At 41.9% G+C, this 13,249-nt stretch overlaps 1 protein-coding gene across 1 annotated transcript in view; it reads left to right on the top strand.

Annotated features, from left to right (window-relative positions):
- Positions 1-13,249, top strand: part of LOC144681101 (protein eyes shut homolog) — a 192,099-nt gene that overhangs the window by 134,862 nt on the left and 43,988 nt on the right. The gene's annotated exons all lie outside the window — the stretch shown is intronic.

The following is a 13,249-nucleotide window of genomic DNA, read 5'->3' as shown; positions in this document are numbered from 1 at the left end:
TGTGCCGTAACTTTTATATGGTTTTATGGTATCATGCTTATAAATCTTTTTTGTCCCTTCTCCAGTGGCTCTATATCTTTGCTCTCATATGGAAACCAGAGCTTTGTATTCACTGTTGTATAATTATAGGTTTTAAGAACACTTGGTGTTACATAATTGAACTGTGCAGAGGTGAGAGTGAGCTTCCATACAAAAGCTGATAAACTGCATCAACCTAAATACTGTTTCATCTATTTGGCCATTGAACTAAGAATCATTGCATAGTTCAAAACTGAGGTAGCAATTATTCAAAACAGCACAATTATTTCTAAAAGTCCTGTATATTTAAACATTTCTTTACCTGTCAGACTAAGAGCAAAGCATTTTTAATTGAAACTGCCTTTGACTTTTCAATAAAACAATCTCCGTACAACGCAAGTTGTACAAATCTCCAGCAATTGAATCCAAACTTCAGAGAGATGGATAGGATTATGAATCTTAAACTAAAACAAGATTTTTTTTTTACTAAACAAGAGCAACTGGAAGATGTGTTGCAAATGGAATTCAATTGGAGAAAAGTCAAAGTTGCTGTCTCAGAGAAAACTTATTTGGTCAAGATCAACCTCAAACCTGTGTTTCCATTCATGGAAAAGATATTTTATTTTGCATTACTGCTCTGTTGCAGTAATGGATATTAAATACAGAACTCCCTATAAACAAAGAGAATCTCAGGCGGTTGGTGCCACAGACTTTAACACATTTACATAAGTCCCTCCCAATCTTTCCTCTCAATGCCAGCCTGAAGTGACAATTCTTCATGTGTGAACTCGAAATGACTCTTGACAGTCCCTCTAAATGTGGGGTGCACAGTAATTACACTCAACATCTGCACTCACCTTCCAAAAGGACTCACCGATGGTGATCAGGAGCAACTTACCCACTCACTATCTCTGTGACCTCCTTCCTCCCCCTGAGGTCTCTGCACTCCTCCAATTCTGGCCTCTTGTGCATTCTCGATTTTCATCTCTCCACCATTGATGGAGGTGCCTTCAGTCGCCTAGTCTCTAAGCTCTGGAATCTTTTCCCTCTGTACCTCTCGACATCTCTCTCCTCCTTTAAGACATTCTTTCAAAGCTACTTCTTTGACCAAGCCTCTGGTCACCTGTCCTATGTGGCTCATCACATATTCTGTTTATAATGCTCTTGTGAAATGCCTTTGGGCGTTTTACTGTATTAAATGTGTTATAAAACTGAAAGCTTTTGTTAGATTGCACTGGAGGTTTTTGCAAGTTTCAGTATGTGTCTTGATTCAGTGCTAACTTTCAAAGGGGAAATTTGCAACAGTATGGGGAAAGAGCAGGGGATGAGGAACTAATTGGAAAGCTCTTTCAGGAAACCAGCACAGCCACCATGGGCCAAATGACGACCTGTTGTGCTGTATTATTCTATAATGCTATGACAAGGGTTTAGCTGGCTGAGGTTCCTTAAGACTGTAGTATGGGTTTAAATGTTGTTTGAAAAGCTTAACTACCTTCCACTTAGCGGTTAGGTAAATTTGCTTTATTGTTTTGTGAATCAGTGCCTTTTTCTTCAGTGGAGGGCAGATGCTTTTGCATTGCAAGGCTTCTAATATTCCTCTTATGAGAACAATTGTGCTGCTCAAATTTTACTGGTGAAAACAATACTTTCAGGATAAGAATATCTGTGGGAGTCCTGATAGCATTACATGATTTGCATTGCATCTTTGATCTTATCTATACACTCATTATGCCCCTCAGAGCCACAGTTATACACTCGGTCTTACCTATACGTTACCTGTGTTCATCCTTCTGCAGCATAAGAATGGTCATCACTGCATTAAGCCATAATGCAATAGACCCTTCCAAGCGACTGCAAGGTAACAGGAACATAGAAAGATAGGAGCAGGAGAAGGCCAGTTGGCCCCTTGAGCATGCTCTGCCATTTAACTAGATCATGGCTGATCTCCTGCCTCAATGCCATTTTTCTGCACTATCCCCACATCCTTTGATATCTTTAATATTAGAAATCTATTGATCTCTATCTTGAACATGCTCAATGACTGAGCCTCCACAGCCCTCTGGGGTAGAGAATTCCAAAGATTCATCACGCTCTGAGTGAAGAAATTTCTCCTCAACTCAGCCCTAAATGGCCTACTGCTTATTCTGAGACTGTGTCTCCTGGTACTAGACTATAAAAATATTTTTACTTAGCTCAGTTGAAGAGCCATACGGACTCGAAACATTAACTGTTGTTCCTCTTCGCAGATGCTGCCAGACCTGCTGAGTTTTTCCAGGTATTTTTATTTTTGTTTTGGATTTCCAGCATCTGCAGTTTTTTGCTTTTACATTCCTACCTAGTTTTGTGACATCAGCAAAGTTGGAAATATTACATTTGGTCCACACATCCAAATGATTGATATAGATTGTGAATAGCTGGAGCCCAAGCACTGATCCTTGTGGTACCCCACTAGTCATAGCCTACCAACCTGAGAATGGCCTCTTTATTCCTACGCTATGGGCAGAATTTTGCCCTTGGTGTGTGGGCTCGGCGGGGGTGGGTGTGGGCGGTCAGGAAGCTGACCGCCGCCTGCGATTGGCACCGCGATTTCACGCTGGTGAGCCAATTAAGGCCCGCCCAGCGTGAACATGAGTGGCAGCGCTGAGCGCTGTCTGTGTTGGAGAGGGGGGGGGAGGGGGGAGCCAGAGGAGGGCGAGCGGGCCGTGCGTGAACTTTGTGCTTGCGCGCGAGTGAGCGCTGCATAATCTCCCTGAGGCAGCTCCATGCCTCAGGGAGGTGAAGAGATATAACATAAAATAATAAAGAAAATAAAAATGTAATAAAACATGTCCCCTCATGTGACTCTGTCACATAAGCAAGGACGTGTTATTATTTCAATTGCAAAACTTTTATTTTATTTTTATTTGCTTTTGGAAACCTCATCCCGCCCATGGATGAGGTTTCCAAAAAAATGCAAAGGTCGCTTGGCCCTTTTGCCTGCCCGCCAACCGTTAGGTTGGATGGGCAGCAAAAAATTTAACTTAATTGATTATTTTATGGCCTTAACAGGCCTTATAATTGTCGGTGAGCACGCTGCCGGCGCGTGCCTGCTGACCAAACTACTGCGCATTGATGTCAGCACGCTTGGCCAACGTCAATGCGCATCCGCCCGCTGAGCGAAAATTTCTGCCCTATGTTTTCTGTCCGTTTACGAATTCTCAATCCATGTCAGTATATTACCCCCAATCCCATGTGCTGTAATTTTGTTTACGAAACTCTTGTGTGGGAATTTATCTAAAGCCTTCTGAGAATCCAAATATGCCACATCCACAGGTCCCCCCTTATCTAATCTGTTAGTTATATCCTCAAAAAACTCTAGCAGGTTTGTTAAACTTGATTTCCATTTCATAAATCCATGTTGACTCTGCCCAATCATACCATTATTTTCTAAGTGTTCAGTTATCACATCCTTTATAATAGATTCAAACATTTCTCCCCACTCTCCCCAGACTCCTCACCCCCAGAATTGGGGGAGATGGTGGCATAGTGGTGATGTCACTGGACTAGTAATCCATAGACCCAGGCTAATGCACTGGGGACACTGCAGCTGGTGGGATTTGAATTCAATTAATGAATCTCAAATAGAAAGCTAATCTCAGTAATAGTGACCATGAAAAACCCATTGTAAAAACAATTTTTTTTTAAACTAAGTGTCCAGTGATCTGCCATCCTTAACCAGTCTGGGCTACATGTGATTCTAGACACACAGCAATGTGGTTAACTCTTAACTGCCCTCTGAAATGGCATAGCAAGCCACGTAATTCAAGGGCAATTAGGAATGGCCTTGCCAGCGATGGCAACATTCCATGAAAGAATAAAGAAAAAACACCCTACATCTACTGATGCAAACTTAGACAGGGATATTGTGATTGTCTGTTCCAGCCCCAAAGACTCAAGTAGTTGGCAGACCTGATGCCACCCTCAGAGATGCGAAAAATAAAAGCTCATGGTATGGGTGGGGGGTAACATATTGGCATGGATGGAAGATTGGCTGGCTAACAGGGAGCAGAGAGTAGGCATAAATGTGTCTTTTTCAGGTTGGCAAGATGTAACGAGTGGTGTGCCACAGGGATCAATGCTGGGACCTCAACTGTTTACAATTTATATAAATGATTTGGATGAAGTGTTGTATGGGATGGTTGCCAAATTTGCTGATGACATAAAGATAGGTAGGAAAGTAAGTTGTGAAAAGGACAAAAGGAGGTTACGAAAAGATATAGATAGGTTAAGTGAGTGGCAAAGATCAGGCAAATGGAGTATAAAGTGGAAAAATGTGAAATGGTTCATTTTGGCAGAAAGAATAAAAGAAAGGCATATTATCTACATGGTGAGAGATTGCAGAGCTCTGAGATACAAAGGGATCTGGGTGTCTTAGTGTGTGAATTGCAAAAGGCTAGTATGCAGGTACAGCAAGTAATTAGGAAAACTAGTGGAATGTTATCATTTATTCCAAGGGGAATTGAATACAAAAGTAGGGAGGTAGTGCTTCAGTTATACAGAGCACTAGTGAGACCACATCTGGAGTACTGTGTACAGTACTGGTCACTTTATTTAAGGAAGGATGTAAATGCATTGAATGCAGCTCAGAGAAGGCTTACCAGACTAATACCTGGAATGGGCAGGTTGAGTTATGAGGAAAGGTTGGATAAGCTAGACTTTTATCTGCTGGAGTTTAGAAGAGTAAGAAGTGTCAGTTCATTGTTTGATTGACAGTTCCAAGTGGTTGTAAACTTTTTGAAGTCAGACTATAATTATAGTAATTTTTTTTATAGCGATTAAAGGAAGTTAAATCAAGTGAATGACATTTATCAATGAGAGATTTTTAAAATAATGAATTCATCAATATACACTTAAGAACTTTACTTCATTTAATCTCAGCATGACTCCTGAGGTCTGCCCATGGTGAATACTGGATGAGTTGGCATGGTAGATGTGAGGGCAAAGGATAGTGGTGGTATGGGATGGCATGCATTGGCATGGGGCTATAAAGGGCAATGGGGTGGGTGAGGGGCATAGGTTGACATGGAGGATATGAGGGGCCATTGGGGATGTGTGGGGGGCATAGGTTTGTATGGATTGGACATGGGGAGTGTGTGGGGGGGAGAATTGAGGGGCAGTGAGGGTTGTTCATATCTTCGACAAAGTGCCGGAGCACTAAGGCAGGCCTTCTGCCCAGCCCACCACTTCACCTGGCAGCACCGAACTCTTTCCAGTGTCCCCCGCCACAACTCCTAGACTCGCCTTTTCACATGAACACCAACCCCCGCCCCCGCTCCACCAGGCTGAAAATCTGAACTTCAGGGCACCCTTTCCCAGGTCGGGTTTGTGGAGCTGGGAATTGTCCCGATTCTGCATTCCTGACCTGAGAGTGAAAATTTAAGCCTTAATGTGAGAACTAGAAACAGAAAAACTGGATTACCATGCAGTGTCCTGGTCTCCCATGTTGCCAATAGAATATAGAGTGCCAAAAAAGATTTTACAGAATGATACTAACACTGAGATCTTATGAAGATTGTACCTAATCCTGGTCTTTCAGCTTATTAAAGGGCTTGAAAGGCTGGTGTGGAGAAGATGCTTCCACTTGTGAAAAATTGAAAAATTGCGGCCATAAAAACAAGATAAATATCACTAACATAAGCAATTCTGGAGAAATTCTTTTACCCAAAGCGCGGTTAGAATGTTCTTACAAATATGACATTTGTAAGATTGTTATGTTTTGGGATTGCCTCTTTACTGTAGGTTAAATGGAGGAATTTAGGGGGTCATGTGACCTGCTCTAAATGCTGCTTCGCAACAAGTCTGAGTGACTTGGTTGTATAGGACAGTGAGGCCTGGAGTGATTACTGAGAAGGAGGTGCAACATATTCATCCCTTTAGACAATGGCAAGTGCATCTGTGATAGATGGGTAGATTGTGAGACTCCAAGTTTCACCAGAAGGAGTTAGGAATGTCATATTTTTAGAATGGCTATTCTGTAAACTTTAATTTCAAGATGAAGTGGTATTGGGGTTGAAAGGATAGCTGATTAACATTTCAATCTGGTTTCAAGGCCCACGTGATTCACATTACAACGGAGATGGGCTTTGGGAAGATAGAAGCCCATGGGAAGCCGTTGTAGTATCGAGTTGCAGATTTTTCTTAAGATCTCCCTGAACCTCTCAAACAGGTAAGCCTGCAAGAATCTGATTGAGAGGGAGAACACAGAAAGATAGAGACAGCTAGTCCTGCACCTTTAAGCAGAGAAAATGCTGTCCCTGTCAGCCACCATGCAAAATGCAAGTGGGAGCTCATGTTCAGATTGAAGCAATTGAGCTTTTGAGAATTTAAATAAGACTTGAAGATTTGCTTAGCTTGGCTAGAGAGAGGAATTTCCAATTTGTGTCTCACCATGAAATTCAATTCAGGGATTAGAATTTACCTGGCTGGAAAAGGAAGCAAGTCATTGGGAGCTGAGAATAGCTTTGGACTGGAGAATGAAGTGTCCACTTAAAGGGCAGAGTAAAGTATTACCATGGTGGTGATTTTCTGTTATTTAAAAATTAAATGGGGGATCTTTTCTGTAGTTTAGATTATAAATTGCCTACTGAATAGTGTTTAGACAATGTTGCTTTTAATTTGTTTATTACAGTGAAAATCATAAAATTTGAAATCTTGTGTGATCTTTCCAGTCAGCCACTAGAAATTTGAATATCTTTCTAAAAGTTATTGGTCTCTCTGGGGATCACAACAACGTGGAGTTCACTATTACTAGGAGTGGTTGAGGCGCCTAGCATTGATGCATTTATCTAATTATACATTTATCCTTAAAAGTGGATAGATCCGCAGGCCTGGATGGGATGTATCCCAGGTTGTTGAGGGAGGCAAGGGAAGAGATATCAGGGGGCCTGGCAGTAATTTTCAAATCTTCCCTGGCCACAGGTGAGGTGCCAGAGGACTGTAGGACTGCTAAAGTTGTCCCATTATTAAAAAAGGGAGGGAGGGATAGACAAGTAAATTACAGGCCAGTCAGTCTAACCTTGGTGGTAGGGAAGTTACTGGAAAGAATTCTGAGAGACTGAATATATCTGCACTTGGGAAGGCACAGATTAATCAGGGATAGTCAGCATGGATTTGTTAAAGGAAGGTCATGTTTGACAAAATTGATCACATTTTTTGAAGTGGTAACCAGGAGTGTTGATGAGGTATACATGGACTTTAGCAAGGCTGTTGACAAGGTCCCTCATGGCAGACTGGTCAAGAAAACAAGAGCTGATGGGATCCAAGGCAAAGTGGCACATTGGATTCAAAATTGGCTGAGAGGCAGAAAGCAGAGGGTGATGGTAGAGGGATGTTTCTGTGACTGGAAATCTGTTTCCAGTGGGGTTCTGCAGGGCTCAGTGCTGGGGCCCTTGCTGTTTGTGGTGTACATAAATAATTTGGACTTAAATACAGGGGGTATGATCAAGAAGTTCGCGGATGACATGAAAATTGGTAAGATGGTAAATAATGAGGAGGATATCCGTAAACTGCAGGAGGATATCAATGGACTGGTCAGGTGGGCAGAGCAGTGGAAAATGGAATTCAACCCAGAAAAGTGTGAGGTAATGCGCTGGGGGAGGGCTAACAAGGCAAGGGATTACACTATGAATGGTAGGACCCTGGAAAGCACGAAGATCAGAGGGACCTCGGTGTGCATATCCACAGATCCCTGAAGGTAGCAGGGCAGGTCGATACGGTGGTTAAGAAGGCATATGGGATACTTGTCTTTATTAGCCGAGGCATAGAATACAAGAGCAGGGAGGTTATGCTGGAACTGTATAAAACACCAGTTAGGCCATAACTGGAGTACTGCATGCAGTTCTGGTCACCACATTATAGGAAGGATGTGATTGCACTGGAGAGGGTGCAGACGAGATTTACCAGGATGCTGGCTGGGCTGGAGGGTCTGAGCTATGAGGAAAGATTGAATAGGTTGGGGTTGTTTTCCTTGGAGCAGCGAAGGTTGAGAGGGAACCTGATAGAGGGGTATAAGATTATGAGGGGCCTAGATAGGGTGGATGGGAAGGCACTTTTTCCATTAGTAGAGGGGTCAATAACCAGGGGGAATAGATATAAGGTACGAGGGGAATTGAGGAGAAATTTTTTCACCAAGAGGGTGATGTGAGTCTGGAACTCACTGCCTGAAAGGGTGATTGAGTCAGAAATTCTCATAACATTTTAGAAGTATTTAGATATTCACTTGCGTTGCCATAGCCTCCGGGGCTGTGGGTCAAGCACTGAAAAATGGGATTAGTGTAGTCAGATCTTTGTTGACCGGCGTGGACACGATGGGCCGAATGGCCTCGTTCTGTGCTGTAAACATCGATGAGCATTTCAGGGAATGCTGGATCAGAATATTAGGAAGAAAGGAACAGGAGAATATGCTGATGGGGTTAGATAAAGAGGTATGTAAGGAGGGTCATGTGGAGCATGAACACCAGGAGGGACTTGTTGCGTCAAATGCTCTGTGCTGTAAATTCAGCATATTTCTATGTAAAGGTTAATGATTGACAAGCACTAAACATTTTACTGTCCACCTTAAATAGTGGGCAAAGCTGTGGCTCAGTTCATAGCACCCTCGCCTTTGAATCAGAGGGTTGTGGGTTCATGTCCCACTCCTGGAAAAACCAAGAACTGTGATTGTACTCAAAAGAGTTGCAATCTGTGAATGTTGATAACTCAAAAGAATTTTTAAATAGTGGGCAAACAGTTTTGGCAGCAATAATATAAGCAATAGTGATGGTATTGATATTCCTCCGATGTTAGGCCCTCAGTGTAAACAACTCCTGTCCACTCAGTATAATAGTTTAATCATTGCTTCTTGATCCATTCTGTGGGTCTATGAATGTTTTGTTTCTTCCAATTCTGTGATGTAAAATCCCATTAAACTATAATCAGCAGTGGTGATCTCTTCCCTTTGATAGGCTTCACTGTTTGGCATTCTGGGCCCCATTACCTTCTCTGAGCTCAGTTGAAATTCCCTCCATTGCAAATGTTCTTTCTTTGAAGTATGCTTTCCTTCTTTAAAAGACAAAAGATAGACTTGAATGTATATTGCATCTTTCATGTCCCAAAGTGCTTCACAGTCAATGAAATACTTTTGAAGAGTTGTCACTGTTAGAATTTAGGAAATGTAGCAGCTAATTTGCGCACAGCAAGCTCCCACAAACAGCAGTGTGATAATGACCAGATAATCTTTTTGTATGAACTGAGGGATAGAGAAAGACCAAGACACTGAGGGGAAGCTCACCTGCTCCTTTTTGAAATAGTGCCATGGGATCTCTTATGGCCAGCTGAGAGGGCATATAGAGCTTTGGTTTAAGGTCTGAGCCAAAAGATGGCACCTCCAACAGCGCAGCACTTCCACAATGCTGCACTGGAATGTCAGCCTAGATTATGTGCTCAAATTTCTGGAGTAGGACTTGAACCCGCAACTTTATCTCTCAGTAGTGCGAGTGCTATTAACTGATCCATTGCTCACCTCAAAACTTTCATCTGTCCTTCGGTCTAAAATGTAAACCTACTGCTCTTGTTATAGGGGGACACAGTGACGTAATGGTACAGTTAGTGGGCTTAGAAATTCAGAAGAACAGGCTAATGCACTGGGAGAGCAAGTTCAAATCCTGCAACAGCAGCTGGTGGAATTTAAATTCAGTTAATTAGATCTGGAATATAAGGCTAGTCTCAGTGAAAACTCACCTGGCTCACTAATGTCCTTTAGGACAGGAAGGAAGTCTGCCATTCTTACCCAGTCTGGCCTGCACATGACTCCAGACCCAAATCAATGTGGTTGACTCTTAACTGCCCTCTGAAATCACCGAGCAAGCCACTCAGTTCAAGGGCAGTTAGGGGTAGGCAACAAGTGCTGCTTTGCCAGCAACACTGACATCCCATGAAAGAGTAAAAAAAAATTCCCAAAACCTCCCCTAGTTTTCCCACTGTCTTCCAAGCTTTTAAAACCTAAATGTGATCTTATCTGAATATTAACTATTAACTAATGTTTCTTATACATAATTTCATTTGGGATTTTATAAATAAGAATTCTCAATGTAATTAAATGAAAATCATTTTTATTATTGTGTTAGCCTGCGGTACCATTGCTGTTTCATCTGTAATTTTCCTGAGATTAATGCAGTGTGCGTTGATTAATCTTACTCCATCTCTTTTGCCATTTCAAATTCTCCTAAGAACACAGGAATAGAAGAGAATAGGAATGGGGGGAGGCCATTTAGCCTTTCGAGCCCGTTCCACTGTTCAGTGAGATGATGGCTGATTTGTGATCTAACTTTGTATGGCCACCTTTGCACCAGATCCTATTCAATCTTGTAACACTCCCTGGGTAAGCTTCTCAAATATAAATATGAATTAAACTAACAATTCCTGCAGAACACATCAGGTGGGAATATCGCCGCCGTAACATCAAAACACACACTTCATTAGCAATGTGTACGTTCTCCTGTGTGACTGAATCTCATAAATTAAATTATGTCCACAATCGTGAGAAGCAAAACTTTCTGAGCACCTCAGTGACAAACCTGAGGCAATAGTTGATGTTCCTCTGTTATGGTTCGAAAGTTACCCGGAATTATCCCTTAGGCTGCTCAAAGATGTGAGAAGTTTGGGAGAATTTCAGACTGTTTCAACAGCCAACCTTTTCTTCTCATGTTGACAACCAGCTTGATGTGGTGCTGTATCCTACAGTTTCAGTAGTAACATAGTGGAAAAGAAAACATTGGATACAGCGTCATGGCGGTATTGAATGAACGGGTAAATGCAATGAATGTAAGTTAAAATTCCATCATGACAGTTAGGAATTTTAAGCTCAGTTTCATTTAAAGAAACGTCTGGAAGTACAAAAGTGGTGTCAAGAAAATAATCATGAAGTTTTTGGTTTGTTGTAAACTCCCAACTGGTTCATGGATATGCATTTGGAGCTATGTCACAGATCAGCTATGACCTCGTCGAATGACAACAGGCTCAAAGGGCTGAATGACCTCCTCCTGTTCCTATGCTTTGATCTTTAGGGAAGGAAAGTCGCCTCTCTTACGAGCTGTGGCTTCTAGGTGACTCCAATCTCGCACTAACATGGTTCGCCCTTATAAGAGAAAAGTATGGTGGATGCTGGAAACCTAAAATCTAAACAGAAAATACTGGAAATACTCAGCAGCTCTGGTAACATCTACATAGGGAAATAAATCGTTAACATTTCAGGTCTGTGATTCCTTGTCAGAACTGGGAGTGCTTAGAGATATAACAGTTTTTAAGCAAACCAGGCAAAGTATGAGGGAGTGGGGAAGAGAGAGGAGAATAGAGCAAAAGGGAACATCATTATTTGTATGGAAGGCAAGAGAGATTAAATGGCAAACGGGATGATAGTGCAAGGCAAAAAGAGATGGGAATGGGATAAGCAAAGGAACAAAGTATGTGTCCAAAAGTGGTGTGAATGGAAACAGCAGAATCTCCAGCAACAGCTCCCATCCAAAAAAAAAGGGGCAAGGGTAATGATCTGAAATTGTTGAACTCAGTGTTAAGTCTGTTTAGCTGTCCACTGTAGGGAATTAGCAAGCCTGCCAATCGTATCAAATTCAGAGCAATTAGGGTTTGGCACTGGTTACCAGCCTGTCAGCGCTGCACCCACCCCAAGAACATTTTTTTCAATGACTGCATTTGGTGTCACCATTATTCCACACCAGAATGGCAATGATTGGGTAATTTACCCACCAATCGTGCCAGGGGACTGCACTGCTGAAAGTGACTGGGATTATACTCTCATATTCTGTGCTATCCTCCACTCACTACATTTTGTTGGAGAAATCGTCCTGCTTTTATTGGGAGAGGTTGCTGTAATTTCGGTCATGAGTTTTGTTTGCTATGGTTCATTGAGACTATTTTTAAGTAGATTCTGTAGACTGTTTGCTGCAGTACACTGTTTAACTTGACTCTGGTGTAAAGTAGATTGGTTGCTGTGTTTCCTGTTGTAAACCTCACCACTCCCACCTCCAATTCATTGCACAATGAAGAAAAAGAATCCTGAGAAGGTTTTTCACTGAAATGTTGAATTTCCCTATGAATGTTGGCCTCAGATAGAATTGCCATAATCTCCATGACACTGTCAGCAGGACCTACAAGGCCAACATAGCAAAAGGAGGGGATTAAATGCTTTTACAAAATGGGATTTGATTGTTTCCAATGCACTGCAAGATGGTAATGAGAGGACAAGAGTCTAAGATAGCCACAATAAAATGTTCAAAGTGAGGTTAAAAAGAGACACTCATTCTTTATACTGAAGATTTTGGCCCTCACTGCTTGGGTGATAATCGGACAGAGCAACTGACTTGCCCTTTATTCCATTTGATTTTCATTCTAAAACTGGACAATTGCCTTCCGCCAGATTACCACCCAGGTGCAGAGAATGAAAATCGATCTCAAGGTGGAATTCACTATCACAAAGTATCATAGAAGCAAAATCCATCTTAGGAAAGTAAATATTTGCTTGCAAAAGAGGGGACATTAAAGTATTTTGGAAATGAGCAGGACAATGGAAGTATACCACATGATTCATGAAGGGGGAAAAGCACACCCCATACTACAAAAATAAATACTTAGGTCACAATTTTAAATGATCAATAATTGCAACAGGGGACATTCACTAGAATGACACCAGAGATTGCCACAGAAGCCTGTGGAGGCCAGGTCATTGAGTGTATTTAAGACCGAGATAGATAGGTTCTTGATTGGTAAGGGGATCAAAGGTTACGGGGAGAAGGTGGAAGAATGGGGTTGAGAAACTTATCAGCCATGATTGAATGGCGGAGCAGACTCGATGGGCCGAATGGCCTAATTTCTGCTCCTATGTCTTATGGTCTTATGAAGGACTTCAGTTACAGGGAGGGACTGGAGAATGTGTTTGTTTCCTTAAAGCTGAGAGCATGGAGGAGATTTTTAATAGAGGTGTTCAAAATTATGAAGGGCTTTAATAAGGTAAGTAAAGCAAAATGGTTTCCATTGGCAAGGTTCAGTGACCAGTAGGCACAGAATTAAGGCAATTAGCAAATGGGGAGCTGAGGAGAACCTTTTTAAGCAACAAGCTGTTACGATCTGGAATGCACTGCTTGAAAGATTCAGCAATAGCTCACACAAGAGAATGGAATAAATATGTGAAAAGGAAAAGAAA

Source organism: Cetorhinus maximus, chromosome 5 (genome assembly GCF_964194155.1).
Source record: "Cetorhinus maximus chromosome 5, sCetMax3.hap1.1, whole genome shotgun sequence".
NCBI classification, from domain to species: Eukaryota; Metazoa; Chordata; class Chondrichthyes; order Lamniformes; family Cetorhinidae; genus Cetorhinus; species Cetorhinus maximus.
The sequence above is the reverse complement of the archived record's forward strand: the minus strand, read 5'-3'. Positions and strand labels throughout refer to the sequence as shown.